This window comes from Molothrus aeneus, chromosome 13 (genome assembly GCF_037042795.1).
Source record: "Molothrus aeneus isolate 106 chromosome 13, BPBGC_Maene_1.0, whole genome shotgun sequence".
Classification (NCBI taxonomy): domain Eukaryota; kingdom Metazoa; phylum Chordata; class Aves; order Passeriformes; family Icteridae; genus Molothrus; species Molothrus aeneus.
Genome location: NC_089658.1, coordinates 4,107,526 through 4,133,013, shown reverse-complemented (window position 1 = coordinate 4,133,013; position 25,488 = coordinate 4,107,526). Strand labels below are relative to the sequence as shown.

At 43.0% G+C, this 25,488-nt stretch overlaps 1 protein-coding gene across 2 annotated transcripts in view; it reads right to left on the bottom strand.

Moving 5' to 3' along the window:
* PEAK1 (pseudopodium enriched atypical kinase 1) overlaps positions 1-5,713 on the bottom strand; it is a 63,386-nt gene extending 57,673 nt beyond the window's left edge. For both annotated transcript variants that reach the window (XM_066558541.1, XM_066558540.1), the window contains exon 1: positions 5,618-5,713. The gene's annotated coding sequence lies outside the window, so the exon portion shown is untranslated. The remainder of the gene's footprint in view (positions 1-5,617) is intronic.
* Positions 5,714-25,488: the final 19,775 nt, after the last annotated feature.

Sequence of the window (25,488 nt, the reverse complement as noted above, 5' to 3'; positions counted from 1 at the left end):
AGGGGACAGCAGAGATAGTGCTCAAGAAGTCTGAAATGTCTGTAAGTCAGAACTGCTGATGCACTTCTCCTCCTGCATGGAACAATACATGTTTAGATTGTGAGGTACCTGAACTGTGCTGTCAGCAAAAAAAACTGAAAGAGGAAGTCATTCCCAACAAGAGAAAGTTGTCTGTCTCAGTTCCACTTTCAGCAGTGCTTTCCCTGGAAACAGGGATTTTTGGACAGATTCAGTCCCTCTGACTGGTTTACAGCTGCACTGATAGGAGAAAACAAGGTGTCACTACTGTTTATCAAGTGGCACTTTTATTCCTAGTTACTAATTCAAGAAATCACCATGAAGAATCTGAAGTATTTTAACCTGGCAAAGATGTTCATAAGAACAGCAATGCAGCACAGTAAAATAGGAACAGAACTATTTAGGAATTGTTAGAGCTTGGGCAGGGCTGTGCAGCAGATAATGGCACCTCAGCAGCCTGCAGTGCTCTCCAAACTTCGGGGTGGGGAGGCAGGAATCCAAAGAATCCAGAATAGGGATTCTTTTCATTTTGTATTTTATTTGTCCTTGCACCTTCTTATCTAGTAATGGGAAAATAAACAATCCCAGTTATGTTTGCACATGGCCGACCATACTCCTTCAGCAGGGAAAGTCTGAATTTTGTGAAATATCTTTGGAATGCCACTGTAATGTAAATCACAAAGCACTGCCACCACAGTGCAAGTTAAAGTGTAACCTGCAGTTCTCCCCAAGAGAATACACAGAATTTATATCACCAGAAATGGAAAGCAACAGAACAAAAATAAAAGCTTAGCAAAAAAAAGTAGGTTAACTCATATAGAGAATGATACATAAAGACAAGGCTGAAAAAGAAAGCAAGGCAGGTATTTTTGGAAATATTTTGAAGTCTCTTTAAAGCCCTGCCTATTTGCCTGTGAAGTATTCCTGCTTAAAATATAGATATGCTAATGTTCATATTTAAGATAGAGATGATTGGGCTGAAAGAACTCCTCTTTGGAAGAGCAAAGGAACAAAGACTGTGCATCATCAGCAGCTGGTTCTGAGTGCATTTTCAGACATCCTGGGGAGGGTTAAGGAATCACAGGTTCATCAGGGCTGAAGGGGTGGCTGGAGGTCATCTAGTCCAGCTCCAGGGAAATGGATGTTTCAGAGGAAAAGCTGCATTCTGGATAAAGTGAAGAAACCTTTGGAATCTGAGAAGCCTCCAAAACTCCAATTATTTTGTGTTAAAGGGGGCATTAGAAGTGCTGCTGCAGCAGCTCCCTGGATGAGGTGGCTGCTGTAGTACCCAGGGGCATCCAGCACTGCCCAGAACCTTGGCACAGTGGCACTACCTGCATTCCATGGAAATGATTACTGCCTGCAGCAGGTTCAAATGTGATAATTATCTTTTTCACCTAGAAGTTCATAGTTTTCTTAATTAGCAGGGTCTGAACTGTATGCAGGTTTCTTTTTTTGGTTTGGGATTTTTTTTTTTTTTTTGTTTGGAAGAATGGGAATGTGTTTCTTGCCAAGGCCACATCACATAATAACAGACTAGAGAAAAATGAAAGAAACCAATATGAAAAACACAATGCAATTATCACCAACTGAGCAGCTGATAAAAGAAATGACAGAGTAAAAGACACAAGTTTTACATGATGGAAATTCAGGGAAAGTGAATTTGTTACAAATATTGAGCAAATGAAGAGACCTCACCATAAGCAAGGCCTTTCACCTCCCAGCCACTGAAAATTCCCTCCTCCTGCAATAAGCAATCTGCCATCCCATCTCAAAAGGAGCTACAAGATCCCCAGCAGCAGATCTGCTTGGATGGAACTTACAGGGGCATGGCCAAAATGAAGACCAGGAGCCCCACACAATTACAGGATAATTTTTCCATTTTGTCCTGTTTATTTGAAATTTCCAGCCATCACACCAGCATGAATCCAAGCAAACACAGCCTCAGCCACAGCCTTGTCAGTTTAGCTGCCTTCTATCAGCTAAACTGACAAGGACAGAATTTTTAACACACCTGTGATGGGCACATTTCAGAGATAAGTCCAAGTGAAAACAGAGACACTGCAAGCGTGAAAAATCTGAACTGCCCTCTGGAAAGAAGTGCATATAGAGACATGGAAAAAGTATTATTAAGTTATTGTTGCTTAGTCTGTCAATGTTTCCATTTGGAATCAGCCTTCAGCCATTAAAACCTCAGCTGGAAAAGCTTGGTTGAACTTGACAAATGAACAAGCCAGGTCTCAGGAAGAAAAAAAGTAATTTTTCCTTAACCCCCAACTCCAACAGATCCTGCCTTCAGTATCTTCAGCTTCTGATTTTGAGATCAATATCCTCAATTTTGCATCTTTCTTTTGTGCATGTGCAATTGCAGTTCAAATGTTCCCCTGTGTGTTGCCTGTTTTACCCTGAGAGGGAAGCAGCTGGCCTGTTCTGCAGGGAGCACACCCAGCTCTGTGCCCAGAGCTTCTCCAAACTGCAAGCACACAGAAATGATACAGCACTTGGAGTCTGGAAAACTGTTCAGGAATGCACACAGGAAATGCACTATAGAAATGTAAGATCATTAAAAGAATGTTATTATGGTTATTATCCTAAAAATCCATCTAAGCCAGTAGCCCCTGCCTGTCCCTGCAGATACCTCACTTTATCTGCAGCTCATATGGCTCCTCTTCAGTGCCAGCATTTTCTGCTCCTTCCTTGCTCTTTGTGCCAAGCCAAAGAGAAGCAACAAAGGCTGCTGTTGTTCCTGGCAAGGAATGGCTTCTGCAGGAGTCAGTGGGCAGTCTCCTTTCATGCACACACGGGCTCGAGCTCTGTACAGTGAGGGAACCTCTGCAAACACGTTCCTGGGCAGCCTTCTCAATGAAAGCATCCCACAGAATGTGTGTGGGTCCTGTGTGTGGGACAAGAGCCTGACAGGGCCTCAGAAGAATCCTCAGTGTGGCTGCAGAGCCAGGCAGGCTGAGGTGTGTGAGCTGCCCACAGCCTCCCATTGTTCCTGGGAAGGTGGTGACTTCCTCTTCATTGAATCTTTCCCCTTACTTTGTCCTTCCTTCCTGATGATAAATGCAGTTTTTATTTTTCCAACCAATTCAACATTACTTTTAGAAATTTTATCACTCATTCAGATTTCAGTCAGTGAGTCAAGCGGAAAAAATGTTCTCAAGCTGAGAGAAAACCCTCCCATGTAAAATCCCTGAGCCAAGAGCACCTCCCAGGCAACATCCTCCAGCTGCTCTTAGAGACAGAAAGAATTTGTGCACTCCATCAGTTCCTACCTAGGCCACTCCAGAGCATCTCCAGCAGGAAGGAGATGCAGGAAGGAGATGCAGACCTACCTGCCCTGCAGCAATCCCTGGCTCTTGCCAGGCCTCATCCCACCCAGCTCTTCCCTCAACTGCAAAACCCCCTTGGTGTTCAGCTGATGAACATCTTCCTGTGCCAGCAGAGGAATCTATCCCATAGCATTGTTCTCCCTGTTTCTGGGCCTCTGATTGTCACTTTTATCAGCTAAATAATAGTAATTTGAATGCAGAAACAATTATGGGAGCCTATTTGCTCAGCTGAAGTCCTTGTCCCCAGCAGATTTACAGTTAGTGCTGTTTTGTCAAAGGCTGGATGCACAAAGAAGTTGCTCTGCCAGGCAGGGATGTACAAGGGAGCAGAAAAAACATCACCTTCAAGTTTCCTAGGAATGTTTCCTCTAATGATGGTGGTTAGAATGTGTTTGTATCCCCTCCTGACTGCCTGCACACAGACAAGCCAGGGTGGTGCATTTTCTTTTGTAAGAATGGGCAAGCGTTTGTGACTAGGGCTGCTTTGTACCTTGTGCTGCTCATATTTGTGGCTCTGAAGTGCCCTACAGAAACCAAACATCCCAGTGAGGTGCTCCAGCTCCAAAACTTTTGCAAAACAGACATGAGAGCTGGAACTGTCTTTTTCTTGTTCTCATTAGACACATGAGTGAATCAGATCTGAGGATCTGTGCACACCTTCAAAGAGAAAACACTGCTGGGCTACAGGGAGCACCAGAGAAAAAGCACTAAGGAGAGCACAGTAAATCTGAAAACTTGAAAGAAGAAAAACATTTTTTCTTTTAAGTTCTTTTTGAGCTTCATTTGTCACCACTGCAGACAGATGGAATCTGCAAGCCCTCCCTTCCTGCCAATGCAGCAGAGGACACTGACACAGTATAGAAACAACTCTGGCAACAAACCAGACAACTCCTAAAGAAGGGAACTCAGTGAGGGAGGAATCTGGCAGCCTCCTGAGCACCTGGTGCACTGGCTGAGCTCTAAGCTCTTGGCTGGAAGGCTCCTAAGTGCTGCTCTGACTGTGCTCTCACAACAGACACAGCAGCAGTGTGGATTTCAGACAGAATTGCTACCTTAATGCTGACCATTTTCTGAAATCCCACCCTTAACCTCACAGAATCCTTCTGGGGCACCGGCTGCTCTCCCATTGAAGTTCTAACACAGCCTATGATACAGGGGTGGAGTGAATACCTCACCTGGACTGGTAAATAAGAACAGCTATATTTGTGAGATTCAGAAATGCTGGTCTAATTTTTCTACCATCAGTCACATAAAACCACTGTCAGATCTGTTCACTCTCCCTCTAAATAAAAGAGGGTAGAGTAAGAGATAAGCATTTCCAACAAAGCCACAGCACATAACAGATTTCCTTTGTTTTGTTCATGACAAATGAAAGGAATGTGGTGAGATGTCATTTTTGATATATGCAGTTACATCACAGTTTTCAAACTAAGGCAGATTCTCCTGAGCTGGGGTTTAGTGAGGCTTTGAGGAGAGCACAAACACCTCCTTTCACTCTTTTGCCTCAAAAGACATGGAAACATCATCTTGGTGTGGTATTAAAGATATGGTAATTCCCTTCCACCCTTTTAAAAGCTTCTGTTATTAGTGGCCAGTTCTACACTGTTACAAAGGCACAGAGCCCAAAATGGGAAGCAAGACAGAGCTGGGGGGGTCTTTCTGCTCCCAATTTAACTTTAAAAAGTAGCACAGTTTTGTATTTCTGACTGACCTCAGGAGAACAGGCATAGAAGTATTCAGAAGTTTAATACCCACCTATGAATGGCAGAGAAAAAGATAAGTAAATAAGAAGAGCAAAGAAAAGAAGAAAATGGAAAAAGATTTTTGAAGAATTATTGAATGTCAGGAGAAAAAAGAAAACTTCCTAGTGTGCCAAATTAGTGTATCTTTCAACAGGTTTCAGGAGTCACACAAAGGACTTGAAATATAACAAAAAACAGGGACAGAGCTACATCTACACCCTGTTCCAAACTGCATTTTGCTGGACATTGGGTAGGAAGACAGTAAGTAATGGATAAAACTCTTTTTGTTTTTCAAAGATGATCACATGGGATGAAACCACAGGAAGAAATTTCAACTACTGAATAAAGCACCAGATACTAAAATTTCAACTTTTTGCTAATGAATGAAGCTGACAAAATCATGTTTGCCTCTTGTAAGATTGTCTATTTAAACTCTGGTAGTAGTAAAACAATATCATCTATAATATAAATTACCCTGCTGTACTGTATTGGAAATCAGAAGATGGCAGAAAAATGAGTTACCACTTAAGTCTGAGGCACTGAATCCATTCTCATGTCAATAGCTGGCTTGGCAAAACCTCCTGCAGCCACTGCTAATAAATCCTGCTGAAAATTTCAAACTTCCCACTTGTCCAGACAAATTGACTTCACCCCCTTCTCTTCATTACTGCTGGTCAGGGCAGCAACATTTTCTGTGAAAGACAGACAAGAAGATTATTTCAAACAAACTTCAAATCTGATTTATTGTAAATTTTTTTGAGTGACCTCCTGATCTCTTCAATGCTGTGAAAGCATTTTTTTTTTACAAAAAACACATTTGAATTCTTTTCAGAATACTGGCTGCATAGCTGGCACCCCAGACTTTTGTCCTTAAGGTTCCCATTTCTTTCCCACTCCCCAGGAGCACAGTGCTGCAGCTCTGAAAGGAACACAGACTGGAGGCACAGGCTGAGGAACAGCCTCTAGAACCCACTGGAAGACTGAAGGACTTTTCCTGGGAAAAGGAGCAGAGCTTATTCAAGGAAACAGCTCTGTCCAGATCTCCTGGGGTTTCGTTTGTGGGGTTGGTTTTTCCCCTCCTCTGGTATTCTGCTTCTTGTGACTTCAAGTGTGAACACGTTTGTGGGTGACAAAGTTGGCAGAAAGAAAGCAAACACAAATAATTTGTGTAAGGGAAGCCACAAATAACAAGGAGCAAAGCACTTAAACTTCTGTGCAAAGCAAACACAGCCTGGTGAGGGCACAGACTGAGCAGCACAACCAGAACTCCTTGACAACGATTATCACCACAAAAGGACTTTTTAGGACATTTGAAAGGAAGATTCTGAAATAGCTCTGCAGATGAGCAGCAACAAGTGAGATGAATAAGAATTATCCAAAGAGAAAACACACATTATGTGCTTGACAATGGACTTAATGAGAAGGGTGAACATCCTGGCATTGAAGGCAGGTAAGGGAATCACCACTAAATCAGACTTCAACTTGTGGCTCATTATCTAAATAGAGATATTAGAGATGAGGAGAAAGCTTCCTCTGGATGGAGAAGATTGAATCTTCTCCTAACCCAGTGTTACCAACCAATTTACTTTTGCAGATGGGATTAGGCAGAAATAGGATGCAGGAGAAGAACAGGGATGAGAACTGAGCCCTGCAAAGCCTCCAGAAGGAATGTTAAGGGAACACCACAATCCTTCATAGTTCTGAGATCCTCACACAGCAGCAAACTTTTTCTTTGCATATTATCAAGTGCTTTGAAATAGAGAAAAGAGCCCTGAAGAAATCAGCCAACACTTGGTGGCATGGAATGGCCACAATGAAAGATTATTTAAAGCCTCAGCATAAGGAAACATTGTTTGTGTAAAATTTTAACCCCTTCCAAAATGATTTTTTATTAGCAAGAAGAACAAGAGACTGGGAACTTTGTGGATTCAGGCAGGATGCTGCAGTTCAAGGAGCTGGCTGGGGAAGGAGGGGGGATGGATTTCTCCTCCTTTAGATGGATTTCTACTCCTTTTCTACTCCTTTAGTGCCCACCAGCCTGCAGAACCTGCTCCCAAGTTGTGGGCGCCCCTGGCACATCTCTATAGGGAGCTCCAAGCCAGGAAACATTGCCAGAGCTGTAGCTATATAATAAAATATCAACAGTTACATGCATTTTTAAATTTTAGCTGCATGCAGGTGTTTGTACTTCTGTCCTAAAATTCTGCAGGCTTTGCCCAGCAGTACAAAGGGCTGTCCCTGCCCTTTGCCTTCACTTGTGGAGCTGCACAGCTGGAGATAGCAGAGACTCACTGCCACAGCTGGATATAAATCTGGTGTTCCTGTGGCTTGTGAGGATCACTGAGGTGTTTCATAGGTGTCACAGAAAACATTTTATCTCCAACACCAGCAGAGTGCACATTAAATGGTGGCTAAGGCAACAGGTGGCACAGAGATCACAGATACAGCTGTCATTGCACTCGTAAGCAGCACAGGGACTTGAAAAACACAATCTAGCACTCAAAAAGAAATGACTCAAGCCACTCCATATTCACTTCTGTTCCCGTGCCCAGTACTACAGATTGATTTAAAACATTTGAAGTTAATTAATAAAGATGATGTGCAATTCTTTTCAGCAGCTGCTCCAAAGAGGCAATTCACATGGGTGGAGTGAATGATGCTGCAGATGAGTCCCCCTGCATCTCCCTTGGCTTTCCCTGGAGGCTGGGGCAGGAGAAGCCCCGTGTGAAGAGCTGCCATGTGACTCGGTCCCCTCTGCTGTCCCTGCAGCACAAAGGGCAGGAATGCTCAACAAATGAATCACAAACCATCCCTGCACACACCTCACACACCATCCCTGCACACACCATCCCTGCACACACCTCACACACCATTCATTTGGGAAAGATTTTTCCTATTCATGATGGTTGAAAGTGAATTCTTCCTGAGCTGTGAACAACTGGTGATGCTTTAGCATTCAGTACATGGCCTGATTTTATCATAAAAGCTTACCCTGGCCTTCAGCTGGCTGTCAGATTTGCCAGGCTGGTAGGATTCTGGCAACACTTATGCTGTTTAATGTCTCAGCATGTTGTATCTTGGACACAAACCCCTGCAAAAATACCCAACTATAAATATTTATGTTTGTTATCCTTTTTGCATGATACAGTAAAAAGAGGGGAAACAGATTCTTTCCAAATGGACTGAATCAGAGAAGCATGACAACATCACAGGGTCAATATCCACGAGCAAAGCATTCCATTAAACCATGAGATCCCCTCAGTGGAATCCCACACACATCCTGAGCAGGGCAGCTTTGCCCAGGAGGCTGCAGGGACCCCCTGGCACAGCAAACTCTGCCCCCAGGAACTCCCAGCCCCCAGGGGGACATTGCTGAGCTCCTGAGGCCACTCAGGTGGTGGCATTTGAGGTGGCATTACACAGCCATTGACCAGGAGAGATGTGCTCTGCTTTCAGAGCAATAATTGCTTCACTTCCAAATTGTCTCCTTGGGCAAAGAAATGCTGCACACACAACATTTCCACTTTTGGAGGAGAAAGGGAAAGGGAATGCATCAGTGTAGGGAATGTGCAGCTCCTGACAGATTTGTTTTTAATACAAATTCACAGAGGTACACGAGAGACTCCAGAAAAGTTTAAAAGTCAGAACTTCTGATACTTTAAAAAAATATTAAATACATGATGACTGTTTAAAATAGAACTGATTCATGGGGAGAAAGGAAGTACTTAATGACTTGCTCATGCTTAAGGACTCTTAAATAAAACAAGTATCTGTTACTCATGCGTTGGAAGGATTTGCTGCTCCCGAACTACTGATTTGAAAAGCTTTTGACACAGCAAGATGAAGACACATCCCCAAGGGCTGCTGTGTGAGCTGAAAGCCTGTATGCTCTCAAACACTCTTCCTTTCATTCAAGAAGGGAAAGATTAGCAAGAGGAAGAAAAAAAAAGAAAGACTTAGTTGTTTTGGCTTTGGAAATGAGGTGTCAGTAAGATTTTCTGGCCCGAAGAACCACTAAAGAACCCCAAATTATCATGTCAAGAAGTAGTGATTGAATTTGATACCACCAAAGGCTATCCAGGCCCTCATCTGCATCTCTCCTACTGCAATTTTATTCATTAATTGTTGGCCTAATATTGGAGACCCAATACCATTGAATAAGAGAAGAAAATTAGCAGAAAAGACAGAAATTACAACTACTAAGGATGGAGTCACCCTCCATCCTTATGAATGAATCATGTAGTACAAACTTCAAACACAGAGTTTATCAAGGCTTGGCCAAAATGCAATTTTGGCTCTGGGATAGCAGAGGCAGGAACAATGAAGCAACACAAGCCTCTGCTCCATTTTTACTGCTCTGTGCTCCAACAAGCACAATTTCCTCTCCCAGCAGCTCCTGAAAACCTAGCCTGTTGTTGGTATTTCATGTTCCTAAAAGCCCTGTGAATAGCTGAATGGTTATTGGTATTTCATGTTCCTAAAAGCCCTGTGAATAGCTGAATGGTTATTGGTATTTCATGTTCCTGAAAGCCCTGTGAATAGCTGAATGGGGCTTTCCAGAGGAGGGCTCTTGGCACAGCCACCCCAGCTCAGGTGGCAGCACGGACACAGGAGAAGGAGAAGCTGGCAGCAGCGTGGCAACAGGAAAAACTGAGAGCAACAATAAACTGCCCCCAGTGCCCAAGCCTCAAATGGCTGCTTATGCAACTTTCTCTCACAAACTAACCCCAAAACTTGCACTGGGATTGCAATTTGCATTTCAACCCCCTCTCCCCCCGCCCCCATTTGCTGTTTGCCCAGTTTTATTAGAACCATCTGCAAGATCCTCCCCTTCCAGTTTCTTGTGTCGGTTCATCTGGCAGCTGCACTTTCTCATCTATTCAAAAAATCTTTGTTTCAAAGTTGTTGAGACAGAAGGTCTTTGACAGGCTAAAAATCATCAAGAAAATCAACACAGAAACCACATCATATGCTGTTCTTTACAGACTGAAGAGGAAGAATGGAAGATGGAATATATATATATATGTATGTATATATATTTTTTAATGGGAAGATAAATGAGGGTTTTGGGGATCAAAAAAAATTTTACCAACTCTATTTATCTGCCAAAAGCCACAATTTACTGAAGTACGGCAAGTTGCCACTGCAGAAAGGGTTTCAGGCTCACCATTATTACAGACAGAACAAGAGAAATGCAGAGAAGTATTTCCTTACAGCAGCTCTTGGCAAAAGATAAGTGAGGGGAGTGCAAAGGGAAGGAGGAATGTTGGTGAAGTTGTAGGGTTTGAATTATTTTCTTTAAACATGATACAAGCATTACAAGCTTTGGAATACAACATGCTTTGCAATCCCTTTCATTAGCTGGTCCTTAAGCTTCCATCTTTCCCTGCAACCCTCCTAAAGATCCTTGTTCCCTTCTGTGGGCAGATATCCCTGCTGTCACCAAGCTCTCCATCCTGATGGGACAGCTCCTGCTGCAGCACTGGGCAGGGCAGGGCTGAGAAATGGCACAAATCCTGGGCCTTTCATTGCTTTGGGCATTTTTCTGCTCCGAATTGTTTCTGCAGAAGAATGGCACAACCTTCACTTTTGGGTACTAACAGAGAATTCTCTCCCAGATTTCTCCAAATGTTCTTATAAAACATTCTTAATAAAGCAAATTCACTTCAAGAATGAACACAAAATACTCAAGGAACACCACTCCTACTTTCCTGTTTAGATTAATACAAACATTTTCTTTTTTCTTATGTTGTTGCTGTTTAAAAGGTAACAAATAACTACAGACAACATTCACCTGCCACCAAACACTGCTTGTACACGTGTAAATTTGAGGAATCTGTGACATGAACTGAACTATTTCAAGTCTCCCAGAGTCCCAGCAATGCTGGAAATCACTTTCTCCACGTTTGCACAAGAACCTCAATCCTTTAACTCTCCATCACATCCCAGCCCTGCTGTCATCTCCCCTGACCTCTCTGATTCTGTTTTATACAACCTCCAGCCCACGTCTTCCCTAAGCAAATTCCTAATTCCTTGTTTAACTAAACAAGACCATTTAAAGCTTCTCAAGCACTCTGACAAGACTTCTACAGCTTCTACACTGGGATTTGCCATTTTCTTCCCACACTTTCCTTTCAATCCTAATAGAACATTTTAAAATAAAAGTATTAAGCAGGATTTCAAAACTGCTATGAACAAATTAGCTTATCTTCTCCCTTGAACTTTATGATAAAACATAATTTAAGTGTTTTTAATTGCACAGGCTCTAGAAAAAAAGATGCAAATGTAATAATTTGAGTTGACAGATTATGCAAGGCAGACTTTAAAAGTATTTTCAGAAACACTGGAAACAGCATTATCATAATCTAACTTTATAAATTTTATATGCAAATAAAAAATTAAAAACACAGACCTGAAAATATTAAACTAAATCCATATATTTCAATGAATAATATAAAAAAAGTAGATCTGCTCTTGAAAAAGCACCCTGGAATCTCTCAGGGGAATTAATGGAATAACCACAGAGTTTGTGCTTCTGTGATCAACTAGCAGGAGAGATTTTTATTGAAACACTTGACATTACTTTTGTTAGCATATATTCACTCCAGTGGCTTATTAGAAGTTTTGGTTAAAATGAGACATTCTTTGTCCAAGAAAGCTGAACAAAAGCAAAGTCTGAGACACCAAGCTTGAAATTTCTCTTCCTGCCCCCTCCCCCAAATGTATTCCAAAAAAATACCATTTTGATGAATAATCTCTTCCAAATCCTCTTTTCCAGTCACTTTTGATCTTTAGAGAATGTATACATTTATATAAGCCAGAAACAACCACAAAAGCAATTTCAAACCCCCATCTCAATGCATACCCATGTTTCAAGGTATCATGAGTATATTAAGCTAAAATTGCAAACAAAGGAAGGCTTGGGACTGTAAAAAAAATTACACCCTGCTGTTAATGCCATTTTTCCTGCTCTTGAATAGGTGATGTCAATTCCCTGGTTTCCATTCAGCAAATAATGCTGTGAAATGGCAGTGGATTTTCTGCTCCAAGTGCAGGCCCACATCCAAACAATTCTAACATTAAAACTGTGGCTGCCAGCCTCAAATATTCCCTCCCACAGGAAAAACCACTCCTGGATGTACCACAGAGGTTATCAGGAAATCTTATTGAATTGAGGAGAAGGTGGCAGATTGAATGTGTGCATTCTCCTTGTGGAATCTGCTCCTACAGAATGAAGTTCCTGAGAACAGAGGCTGCTGTGAGTCTGCTGGAAAGCACCATGCCATGGACAAGGGCAAATCTGGGCAAATCCTGCTGAAAGCATCATGGCATGGACAAGGGCAAATCCTGCTGAAAGCTTCATGCCATGGACAAGGGCAAATCTGGGCAAATCCTGCTGAAAGCATCATGCCATGGACAAGGGCAAATCTGAGCAAATCCTGCTGAAAGCATCATGCCATGGACAAGGGCAAATCTGAGCAAATCCTGCTGAAAGCATCATGCCATGGACAAGGGCAAATCCTGCTGAAAGCTTCATGCCATGGACAAGGGCAAATCTGGGCAAATCCTGCTGAAAGCATCATGGCATGGACAAGGGCAAATCTGGGCAAATCCTGCTGAAAGCTTCATGCCATGGACAAGGGCAAATCTGGGCAAATCCTGCTGAAAGCATCATGGCATGGACAAGGGCAAATCCTGCTGCTGAAAGCTTCATGGCATGGACAAGGGCAAATCCTGCTGCTGAAAGCTTCATGCCATGGACAAGGGCAAATCCTGCTGCTGAAAGCTTCATGCCATGGACAAGGGCAAATCACAAGGACTGCAGAACTCTGCACAGATGCCATAGGAGCCCCAGGACAAACTCAACACAAATGGCACCCCCCATCCTGGCACAGCAGCTGCCAAAGGGCAGGGGGTTGGTTAGTGCAGCCTGTGCAGCCCCTGGAACTTGGGGGGACCCAGTGCCATGGGCTGCACCTCTGTCCTGGGAATGCAGCCACAGCTCCTCCTTTCCTGGGCTAAAGCAGAGGATCCATCTCTTGATGCCCAGTTCTGTACTCTCAGTTAGGAGCCCTGCCCTCCATGGCTCTGTCAGAACAATCCTGCCCTGTCCCACACAGGTGTTCAGGCCAGGGAGGCAGCTCAGCTTGAGCACAAACCCCCTCTGGAGCCCAGAGCCAGCGTGCCCAGCACAGAGGGCTTGTGGCCCCAGGCAGAGTGGGAACAGCAGCTCCCACAGAGCAGGAACATTCCAGAGATGTGTGGCACTCAGCTCTTCCCACAGCTAGAGCCAGACTAAGAACACTCACTGCAGCAGGAAGCTGGAGAGAAATGCTTTAGCTGAATTCTTCTCATCGCTCAAGTCAGAAATGCAATCTTTACTTAAATGTTAAGCCATATACATGGGCCATTAGTCAAAGTTCCTGTTCTTTTTTTTAATAGCTTTACCAGGTTTGACATTTTGTAATGCTATTATTTTAATCTGGTCTGGACTAGAATTCAAATATTAGGAAAATGATTTTCAAAAGACTATGCTAAAATATCTTCCCCATATTGCTATAATTTGTCAAAGTTTTGCTTAAAAGCAGGTATTAAGATAAATGAAATGGATCAAAAATGGAATACTTCCAGGAACATAAATGATGGTTAAATTAAGCTTGTGACAAGAGCCAATCCACATATTTTGACTTCTCAGTGAAGTACCATTCGACCTTGCAATGAGAAAGGCACTCTATACTATGTAAATCTAAAGGAAGAAAATACATCAAAAAGTGAACTCAATTGGTTGAAAGAGCTAGAAGGCAGAAAAGGCAACAAGTGGTGAAGGTGAGAGAGAACATCAGAAATCGAACAGCAGCTCAGGGAAAGGGCCAGAACCGTAGGGTCAGTCAGCAGAATAAGCAGAGTTTGAAGACAGGTCAGAAGGTACAGTGCACTGAATATAAAACCTGACAAATTGAACAGAACCAGCTCCACTTGCTGCAAAGCCTCCTTAAGGCAAACAGCACTGGGGTGACAGCAGTGCTCCCTGCAAAGGCCTGAGGGCATGGGAAAGAGCCTCTGTGATTCCTTCCTGGGCTATTTCTCTCCCTCAAGTACTTAAGGCATTTTCCCTTGTTCTGACTGTAGTTTAAAAATACTGATGGAAAACAACTACAGTTGTAATAGGGAACGTCAAGTAGCACTTAATATTTCTGAAGTATTAAGATACAGAGTATGCATTTAAATAGCACAAAATGCAGCAAGTGTTCAGTGGCTCCAGATTGTTTCCCCAGTTCTGTGAAATGCTCTTGCCTGAGCTGCATACAGAGCTGCACCCACACCGCCCTGCTCACCACCAACCACTCACCCACTGCACCACGGCCTAAGAGTGAATGCACCAGGCAAACCACATCATCACCCAAAGCACTGCCATCTTTCAAACACTGAAGAAAAGCAAGATTATTTCTTTAAACTCTCTCTTGCTAGAGACAGGTTGGGCATTAGTGGTTTTGGCAGCTGTATAAAACAGCTGCAGCTGGAAACAATTGGTGCTGAGCAATCGGAAACAGGCAAGGACAGAGGACAATACACTGCAAGTATTGCTCCCGTTCTGGCTTGTCATTAGACACAGGAGAGCTTGCTGCAGCCTCACTTCTCCAACAGCATTTGCTTAAAAAAGAATAAAAAAGATACTGAAATTTAGTATCAAGATCAATAGAAGAGTTATGCACTTGCATTGATAAGTATTGTTATGGAAAGGGAGACTCTGAGAAGCTTTAATTCTAAACTCACTTGCCACAGAAAAGTGGTTGTTTGAATCCTGCAGTTAAAGAAAAATGAGGCAAAAATCAAAAGAAGGTAATAAAGGACTATCAGAAGAGTAATGCAAATGGTGACACTTGAGAACATCCACAGCTGAGCAACAGTTCACTGGGAATACACAGAAAGGAGAAACAGGTATCAGCAGTAAGGGGGGATCCTGGATCACAAGGAAGAACTGCTGGCGAACAGGAGCCATTTGCCAGGTTGGTGCAGATCACAGGGCCAAAGGAACATGGCTCAGTGTGCTAAAGCAACTGCCCAGGGTGAGGTGACCTCAGTGAGTGTTATACTTCACTAGAAGAGTTACCAAAGCTACAGAGGAGTCTTTTAAATGCTCCTCTAGAAAATGATTTTATATGTTAGCTCAGAATAAAATTCCAAATTGGAAAGGTTGAAGCAGCAAGTTACTTTTTCAAGCATTTTACTCCTAAACACAAATTGAAGGACAGAGGAATCGACTGCTATGGAAAAGCAGGAATGCTCCATCTGTGCAGGATAAATTATGGACTAGAAGGGAAGACACGATTCAGCTGCTGACATTTGAAACAACAGAGGTAACAAACTACAGATTTAGCAAAGCTGCCAAATATCAAAGATGTTGAGAAGAAGATCAGAAAGATCACAAATACCTCAAGGAGAGCCCCAGAGAGGACAAAAGTGGTTTCAGGATGCCAGCAGCCGAATCCAGCGTGTCCCGAGGCACCAACAGCAGCACCTTCCCCAAACTCACTGCCACCCCCATGAGCAGCTTAGAGACTACTGTGACACAACTGGGGTCTCTGTACTTCATATTCTTGCATGGAATTTTCCTTCAGAAATTCATCCAATTACCTTTTGAACCCATTTACAGTCCCATATCCACAACATCCTGTGGAAGGACATTCCACAGCTTCTCGGTTTTGTGCGTTTGTTTTGAGCTGCCAGGTTCTTGTCAGAAAACAAAAAAGAAAACAGATAAGAAACTTGGTTCCTTTATTACCTCTATTTATTTTTCCCATGCCATAATGATTTGTGATTTCTTTTACAGGCCCCCTCAGCCTGCCTTGCAATGGAAATGTCCTGTTGTGTGTTTTTGTGCTGAGTGGATGCTGCTCCATACCTCCAGCTCCCCACCCTGCATTCCTCTTCTGCATTCTTTTCAAGTGAGGCTGTGTGTCATATTCAGAAGCTTTTGAGAAGAGGATGAAAGAATTCTAGAGCAGTGAGAACAAAGAGGCGTGTTCGAAGGGAGAGAAAACTTATTTAGGGAAAAAACACAGGAAATAAAAGAAGTTTCACTGTGATTCTACGTGTTTGCAAGCAGAACCATTCAAGCATTATTAAAAGATATGAAATAGGGAACAAACTGTAAGATTTGTAGTAGAAATCAGCTTATTTTTCTGTGCCTTCATGCTTTACAGAGCTGAAATAATTTCAGTGTGCTCTGTTTGCCCTTCAAATGAGCATTTCACCACAGTTTGTAACTTCCCAGCTCATCTCAAAAGGGGCACCAGTGCTAGAGGCTGACACTAACGAGCCTCTGTATTCCAATTGCATGAATATACTGAAAGAATAGAAATAAAGGCAGTGAAACAGATTGCAAAGAACTGGACAGTGGGTGCTGGTAAAGGAGGCTGAAGAAGAATTACTGGTCATTGTACACTTTTAATGTTGTTGGAGTAATACCTGGAACTCAACTTTTCCAGCATTAAAAGCCAACTGGGATCTTTATCTCTCACTTCCAAAAGTACAAAATATTCCTGGAACTCTGGAGCAGCACTGTGATCTAGCACCCAGGCCAGGCTCCCCTCAGGTCCCACTGAAGCACTTTGGAGCTGCTGTTCCAGGTAAAGTCGCTTTTCTCACCTTATCCCCACTACCTGGCTGTAGGTGGGCACAGGGGGCACAGCAGGACACAGCTCCTGGCAGCGTTTCTCTACTAAAGGAGCCCTCAGTGAAGCCCAGCTGAGGGCAGGGAAGGTCACTGCAAGTCGAGTCCCCGTTGGGGAGAACATCTTGGATTAAAAACTGCTGCAAACCACACCCATGGCAGGGCCCTGCTCCTCTCTGGATCTGCTCCGAAGCTTTGGTCAGCCCAGACATGGACATTGTTTATTTGCTGCCACAAAAAGTGTCCTATTAACATTTTTGAGGAACATCTCACTTCTCATCTCTGGTAAGCATCTCAAATGCCCCAAACTATATTATCAAAACAAAAAATCCCAAAAAAAGCAAAAGGAAAAATCCCACAGGAGGCACACACAAAGCATTCCATGCTACTGCATCCCTGGGCTGCAGAAGCCCACACAGGAATTTTACAGTATATTTTTTCAGATCACAAATGTTCTTGCAAATGCTGTGAATTGCCTTAAAAATGTTGGCTTCCATTATTTAACAAAAAATCCCAGCAGGTGTCATTCATGAGAATATTTAAATTTTTGTAGTCTGCCACTACAAAAAAAAAATTGAGAGCAATCTCAATTTTTATGTTGTTAAGTTACATCATGTATATTTTAGATTTTCCCAAGAGTAAGACAGAGGAAAGGAAAAAAAGATATTCAAGTACTACTCTGTGTATGTACTTGAGAGCTTTCCCACTTAGAAATTCACTTTAGAACTGAATTTTGGCAGGTGTAAGATTTTTGCCTTCTTTGTAAAATCCTTCTAATTTGGCAGAGTTATGATGGTTTGAAGAAAAAAAAAACCAATTAGGTTTATATTTTCTGCACATAATCTTAAATGTTGATAAAATTCAGTATTTACTACACACATTTCAGGACATTGGGAACTAGGGAAGGGGTATTTGCCCTTGATCATAGCAGGTCAAGATTGGAAGAAACAAGAGGTTTTCCACATATGACTGTTCTTGAAAATAGGCATAGAAACAGGAGAAAACCCACTGATATCTGCATATCACGTAACACTTCTGATATTTTAAAACTTTTCAGCATATATGACTTCATAAACTTGATGGTGCTATGAAGAGCTACAGGCAATGGAAATAAAATGAGTGCTGTGCTGGTTTGCAGTGGGAATTCTTCCCAGCTCCCCACTGCCCACTCTGCATAAACCCATCAAAGTCTGATGCTCTGCCATGATTTCCCCACTGTAATCTGCTGCCTATTATTCTCTCAAACCCCATCTGCAGGTCATTTTTCTATCAAATGAGCTGGTTAAAATTCCTTCTCCCTTTTTATTTAAACCTAGGGGAATTTCAAATAGTCCAGCACTAACCGACAGGAATTTATTTTAACCATTATTTAAAACACCAACAGCTTTGCACTGCTACAGTTTAACAGCTCTGATGGGTTTCATGCAGTCTCCCTTCACTTTATCTCCTCTGACACAGGCATTAGCATCCTGGGAGCCCAAGTATGGCTCAGAGAGTCATTGCCTTTATTCCTTTTTAGGCTCAGACCTCTTTCCACACAGAATTTGGAGCATTACACAAATTTTCTATGGACAGAAAAACATGTACTAGTGTGAAAATAGCTATATAACAAGTAAAAATATTTAGAAATGTATACTAAGGTAAATCCTCTTTCCCTTTATAATTTAAGAAATTTTGAGGTGATTTTCCTTATATAAGGGAAGCAAACTGATTATTCCTTGATCTTTGAGGAAGGAGATACTTAAGAGTTAAAATTCTGCATATGCATTTTGAACTGAAGCTTTTTCCTCTAGCAGATACCACTGTGAATGAAAGCTTCACACTTGCCAGCACTTACCTCCATGCCAGAGGGCTGAGAGGGAGCATGACCTGGATGGGAGTGCTTCCTAAAGCCTCTGTTTGAAGTGATCTAACAGGGTCCTGGGCAGACTGGCTGCTTCTCACAGGCTGCCACAAACACTCAAACTCTGCAGCCAAAAAGCAGCTGTTCAGTAAGAAGCTGTAGAGAAATGGATTTTTGCAGATTGCAGCTTGAGAACCTCTTGTAGAAAGCCAACAATAGAAGACAATGGAAAACTGTTGGCTGTGATGGGGTTTGAAAATAATGAAGTTTAACATAGCTTATTTTTTCTTGTATGTGTGATGGAAGAGAGGCAGGTGAGAGCAGCATGATGGGCAATGCTATCACAACATGTTTCCCTAAAAAACACCTTTGGAGCACTGGGACAAGGCCACCTAACCAAAGCATCAGGTGTCTGTACTTCAGTGTTCATTGCAAATGCTTATTTATGAGTTTCAGAAGTTACACCTGAACTACAGGTTCACAATCCACCACAAAAACCAATCACCAAAACCACCCAGTACATGCATCAGGGTTCTCCTCCTTTTAGCAAAATGCCCTTAGCTGTGAGTTTGCAAGCTAAAGGGAAAGTATTTTTTCTTTTTGGATTCTGAGCTATGCACAAGCTGGTGGCAGTGCTGCAGCTTGGCTTTCACTGAGCCGAGCGCTGGCACACACACACGGTGAAGGTGTGACACACAGCGCTGGTGCCACGGGCACTGCTCCTTATCTGCACCACCTGTGGCACTGAGTGAAGTCACACGGGCTGTCCTGACAGATGAAAGACAGGATTCAGCCCTTTCCCTGCCTCTGCTGCCAGCCAAGCCACTCTGCTTCCTCTTCTGTGCCCACCCACTCCTGACACAGCAGGGAGCTCTGTGCCCTTGCCAGGCTCTGTCTGAGCTCCTGCAGAGATCGGAGGCGGCAGCACCACCACGGGTGGGGAGGAAGGGCAAGGGCAGAGTGCTCAGGAAGTGCCCCAGGAGCAGCAGGGGCTGCACTGGATCGTGTCCCTGCAGGGACTCTGAGGGTGCTGTCCCCACTGCTCTGCTCTGCCTGATCACTGTACAAGGCACACAGTGGTACACACACCAACAACTGCAGAGCTGCCAGCTTGGCTCTAGCCTAGAGGAAAACAAAGGGAAAACCAGGTGGAATGCCTGATCCACGAGGAATCCTTGTCTTCCTCATTTGCCCTGACAGACCCAAAGCTGAGTCAGTGGAGCAATGTGCACAAGGACACAGAAGGTGCTGGTGTGGGTCAGGGGGCTGGTCCTGGTGCACAGGGGCTGCACAAAGGGCACCAGTGACCAACACCACCTTCTGCAGTGCTCCTCAAAGAGGCTGCAACCTGCAAACCTGGCCCACAAAAGCTGCACCAGACAAACCTCATTGCATGGAACTCCAGCAATCAAATACTGTGCCTGAGCCTCATCAGCATCACTCATACGAGTATGCTTTGATTTAATTTATCTTAGTAAGGACCTGACCTGGGCTAAATCAGCACAGAGATCTGAAAAAAGGGATCCTGATGGTGGTTGTTGTCTCTTTTGTAGTGTGTGTCCCATTTACATAGCACTTATTTTTAGGCAAACCCTTCATTTTTAGGCTGTGGCTCCATTATGACTTTATCAGAAGGAGAACAAACACAACTCCTACCTTTTCTCCCCCAGCTGTTTGTTCCCATGCCAGCCCAACCACCCAGGACCACATGGGTTTATGCTGGCAGTTGGTCTTTTTGGCAGGATTCTCCTTCCCCAGCTGAATCACTTCCCTGGCTGGGTTCACCAACATGTGCTGGCACAGCACAGGAGACAGCGCAGAGAGGAAAGGAATGGCCAGGAAAAAACAGAAATCAAGCTTTACTGGGCTGCAGTGCCACCACAGACACAATCCCAGCTTTAATTGGTTTCCTGTTCTACACCTGAGACAAGCTACAGAAACATTAAGAGAGAGGAAGAGTGATGTTAAACTAAAGATGAGGGAGGGATTTGGCAGTGACAAGTAGGGAAACAGATTCAGAGTAGCAGCATTGAAATGGTTAAATCTTGAGAGGACATCTTTTAATCATCCCACAAGTCACACAAATTCTAAGTTCCATAGAAAATTTAAACACACTTCACTTTGTCAGTGCAAATATACTATTTGATATCAGTCTTCAGAACAGGGCCATACAAAGTTGCCCAAACAAATGATTTACTACTCAATGCCCAAAAACATTTCTAGGCTTTGAAATTCCAAGTTTGGCCACATTATCCTCCCAAACATACAGAAAGAAATATCTCTTTTGTCAGTAATGCCATCACTGAACAGTATCATTCCAGAAATCCATGCAAAGAAATACCAACTTGGTTAAACACCAGAGTTCAAGAAAATGCCTTAATTTACAATAAAAAGTGGCTTCAGAAGAAGACAGGGATGGGTGTGGAATTGAGTATTTTGTATTTTTGGAGACAACACGCTTTGGTATTTGCAAGAACGTTCTGAGAGATGCCAAAGTGCAGAGCTGAGCACCATCCTGGCAGTTGCTCCAGGAGCAGGGAATGCCCATCGAGGCTGTTACACACCAGCAGCCTGCAAAGGGAAGGGTTCCCAATTTCCAGGGACTGCTGCAGTCCCCAGGAAGGGGATGGGGACAGCCAGCTGCCTGGAAGCCCTTCTGACTCCTCAAATGCTCATTAGCTCAGCAGCCAAACATTTCCATAATTCCCTGCTTCTCAAAAAGGCTGTGGCCCACAGCCCACAGGTAGGAGTTACTTAGGCTTAGGAAATGATCTAGCAATAAATCTAGGCAGAAATCCTTCATGGACTCATCTAAAGTTCAGCATTAAAGGGACTCCAATGAGACATTTGGACATGATGGCAATCTGGCAGCTTTGCAGAACACATTTGACTGCTGAGCTGTGCAATGATAAATACAGAGACAGACTAACCCTAATGCCCCACATCCATTAGGCACTTTCAGCCACTTTGCCAACACATCAAACCAATAAACATTGAATAAATATCACCATTTAGCACACCATCTAAGCTGTGTTGTCCAAAAAAGTGGCCATAAACTACTGAGTTTTATGCTAACCCTAAGTTCTGATGACTAATCCGGTTCTCTCATTCCAGCAAACTGAAAGTACAATGGCCATAGTGGCTGATTGGATGCTGGAAACTACAGCTCTTGTGTGAGCTAATCCTCGGGATCTCAGCAGCCCTAAGCAGACAGTGGGGGAAGGTCCCATGCTCATGACTCATCCTACCATTTTTCTCTCTCCTATTGTTTTGCAAATTCTATGCTTAATCTAAAATCCATTTCAACTAGAAACTTCCAGGCTCGGTGGAAACTTGAAGATAATATATTCCAAAGAAGTGATGCTTCAGAAGGGTGTGGATCTACAACCCTTGAAATCAATCTAAATCTGGGCTGGCACTGCCCTGCCCTTGTCACTGGCCTCTGCTCCTTCCCATGCTTGCATGACCCCACAGAGAGCAGATCCAGATGTGACTCAGCTGGAAACCAGGGCAGTGCCACCACGAGGAGCCACAGGGAGTGGGAGTGATGGAGGACATGTCACAGGATAAAGTTGTGGCAATACAGATCTAGACAAATCTAAGTGGAGGTCTACCACTAAGAGTTATTAATCATCCTGAATGAGCCATGTCTTAAAGGAAATGGGCATCCTGAGCTTTGGATTTCATTTTAAGGTATTGATTTATGCCCCTAAAACATTTTAAACCTGTACATTAGCAGAAAAGTTATCCTACATATACTGGTAATATATTCTCTTAATGGGATACATAGCAATGAAATTTTGTCTCACCAGATCTTTAAGAGCAGATTCAAACTTCAAGGATTATGAGTTCAGGCAGGATAATGCCCTGATGGCTGCCAGGAACACTTGGAAGCTGCTTTTGATAATAGGTAGGATACCACAGTAGCCACACTCAACTCTAGGAATCTTTTCTGCTTCATTGCTTTAGCTTTGTTTAACAGCCCATTTTTGAGTGGTAAAACAGTAGTAGAAATAGCAATATATTTATGAAGACACGCTAAATAAAATCGTATTGCTTTTACAAGGAAAAGCAATAGATTATACAAAAGTTATAACAAAAACCCTGTGTGTCTGTAAGAACAGTGAGAGAACTGCAAAACAGGATTCCATCTGCCTCCCAGGACAACTTCTCATGCTGGGTACCCATGGCATGAGGCCAAACACACCTTCAGAAACAAATGCACTAAGTCTCAGATATTTTAATATCACCTTTCTATGCAAAGCATTTCTACTGGCCTACCACCCTCTTCCAGACAGGGAAATTCCCACTAAATCATCAATAATACATCCAGGCAGCCATCAGTCCACCTGCTAATGAGCAGTTCTAGCACACAGCACCTATCCAGAGAAATCAGGCCTGGAAGATGAGAGCATAGCCCTTAATAATTTACAAGACTCATTAACCTTGTCCCATAAGACAAACAAAAAGAATGTGGCATCTACTCAGATTTCCAGGCCAAACCAAGATACAGTGTTTCAGAGGCCATTAGGATGTATCAGTCAATAAATACTCTGCACATGTTCTTCTGTGGAATACCCTGGCAGCCAAAGAACCATCCATCTCTTATAGCCTGTATTATTAGAGACACAACATCAGGAACCTTAAGAAACTTGCATTGCTGAAAATGAGATTGAAAAGGTTTGAAAATTATTCAGTATTGCAAATGCTAAAAAATCTTTTGAATTTGCTATTTTAAGTAGACAAAACCAGTCTAGTCTGGTTCTGCATAGAATAAATACCAGCCCTCTACAAAGGTCAGGTGAGCCCAGGGACAGAACTCACATCCAACATCAAATACTCACTTTGGCAGCACAACACAGAACCAGGAGTGGGGGAAAAGACAGCCCAGGGTCTTGTCCTGGGACTAAACACTCAGTTCTGTACCTGGCCAAGCAGGGCATCCCTATTCCCACAGACATTCCTTACACAGGGGTTGGTACGAGTATCTGGGAAGGAATTATGATGATGCAGTTTGGTCTGCAGCTTATGAAAACCAACAAAAACAACCCTAACACAAATTGCTTGGTTTTTGTGGTGTCTCCTGCTAAAACACACACCTTACTGCTATAAAACTGCTTTTCTCTCTGCACAAACACCCAGCAGCCACGAGGGTTTGCCTCCAGAGGGAAGCTCTCCACTTACATCTCCTCTTCTATCAGATCCCACACTCAGTTATCATATTCCTGCGCCTGCTTTGAAGTCTTCCTAAAGGAGATAATCTAAATGCTGGAGGAGCTGGCTGGAACACCCAGTCATGCTCTGTGGGAAAGGAGGAGGCCCTGTGTTCTTCCCTGGCTCTGCTAAGCAGGTGTAGGAACAGGAGCTGGGACGCTTTAGGTGCTCCACCTTGTTTCTCACTCCACTTACAGGGATCATGTGGGTTTTTTCCAGGGATTCTTTTCCAGACATTGTGTATGAGCTGCTGTACCTTCCCTTCCCTCCCCACATGCCCAGTAAACTCTCCCTTCCAGCTACAAAATCAACATGCAGAACTGCTACATGATATAGGCTAAAAGCACTTAAAACCCAGATGTGCTTCTTAGAGCCCATCCTATCCCATTCCTTCCAAAGCCAGGACACAAAGCCCCATTTTACTGTCGATCATTCTGAAATGGCAGCAATTAAGGAACATGCTATTTCCCTAATTACAATTTCCCTTTCACCAAAGCCCCTTTACTCACAGCAGCTTCTATGGCAAGCAGTGAAGCACAGCCCTGTGCTGCCTTGCCAAAGCCAAGTGTGTGTGACACTCGTTCTTTCCTAAAGCTCTGCCTTTCCTCCCCAACAGCCACCCCTGAAGGCTTTTCCAAGGTGGGCCATGGCACAGGGACTGCTCAACTGCTTGATGGCATTTTAGGACTGCAAGGAGAAAAAACAGCACTTAAATTAGAGCAGAAGGACCGTGAATTAATAGAAACAAGGAATAACAAGGTAACTACATATTCCATAAAGAGTGCCGATAGAAATTATCAAAAGAATAATGGTTATCTTCCTGTAAAGAGTTTTTACTGAGGTTTCATAATGCATATTCTTTTGAAACGGGACACAAAGATGAAGGAAAAGGTGGTATCTTTTCAAACTTTCTTTCACAATTAGAGTGTATCCTTAAACCTAATTAAACTCAGAACAACTAATTCCAGGTTAGTAAAAAAAGCTCATCTTAGACAGAAGATGATCTGATAGGGCAAAATTATTATTTCAGTGCATGATCTGGGACATGCTGAAGATGAAATATTAGCAGCATATGGTCATGGAAGGAAAATAAAAAGATGGCATGCTAACAAATACAGTTTTTCCTTCTGGCTTTCATGAGGTTACATCAAGTTCATTATGTATAAAATCTTAAATACTTCAAAATAAAAATTTGTATGTATCAACTTGTCAGACCAACACAACAATACATCAGCCTATAAATAGCACTCCCTGACCTCACACAGTTGTGGCTAAATAAACATTATCCCTGTTTTCCAAGGAAAAGCTCCAGCTCTGGGTGATCTGCAGGGTGACTGGGGCCAGTCTCCTGACAGAATTCCTGGCTGCTCACTGGCAGCACTCACCCTGCCACACCCCATGAGATGAGCACAGAGCGAGGCTGAACAGAGGATGAAGAATAAATACTGCAAGAAAAGCAAGTACTGCCAGAATAACACTGCTGTTGTGAACAGGAAGACATCTCTAAGGTTACTTTTAATCAAAATTAAAACCAGTAACTGGTGTAATTTATCTGGACACATGTTCAGTGGTGCCATATTGCAGTCTCAACATACCTTTCTTCCACAGAAAAGTGCTTTTCTAATATCCAGAAGTAAAAGAATTTTTGAAAGACCATTCTGT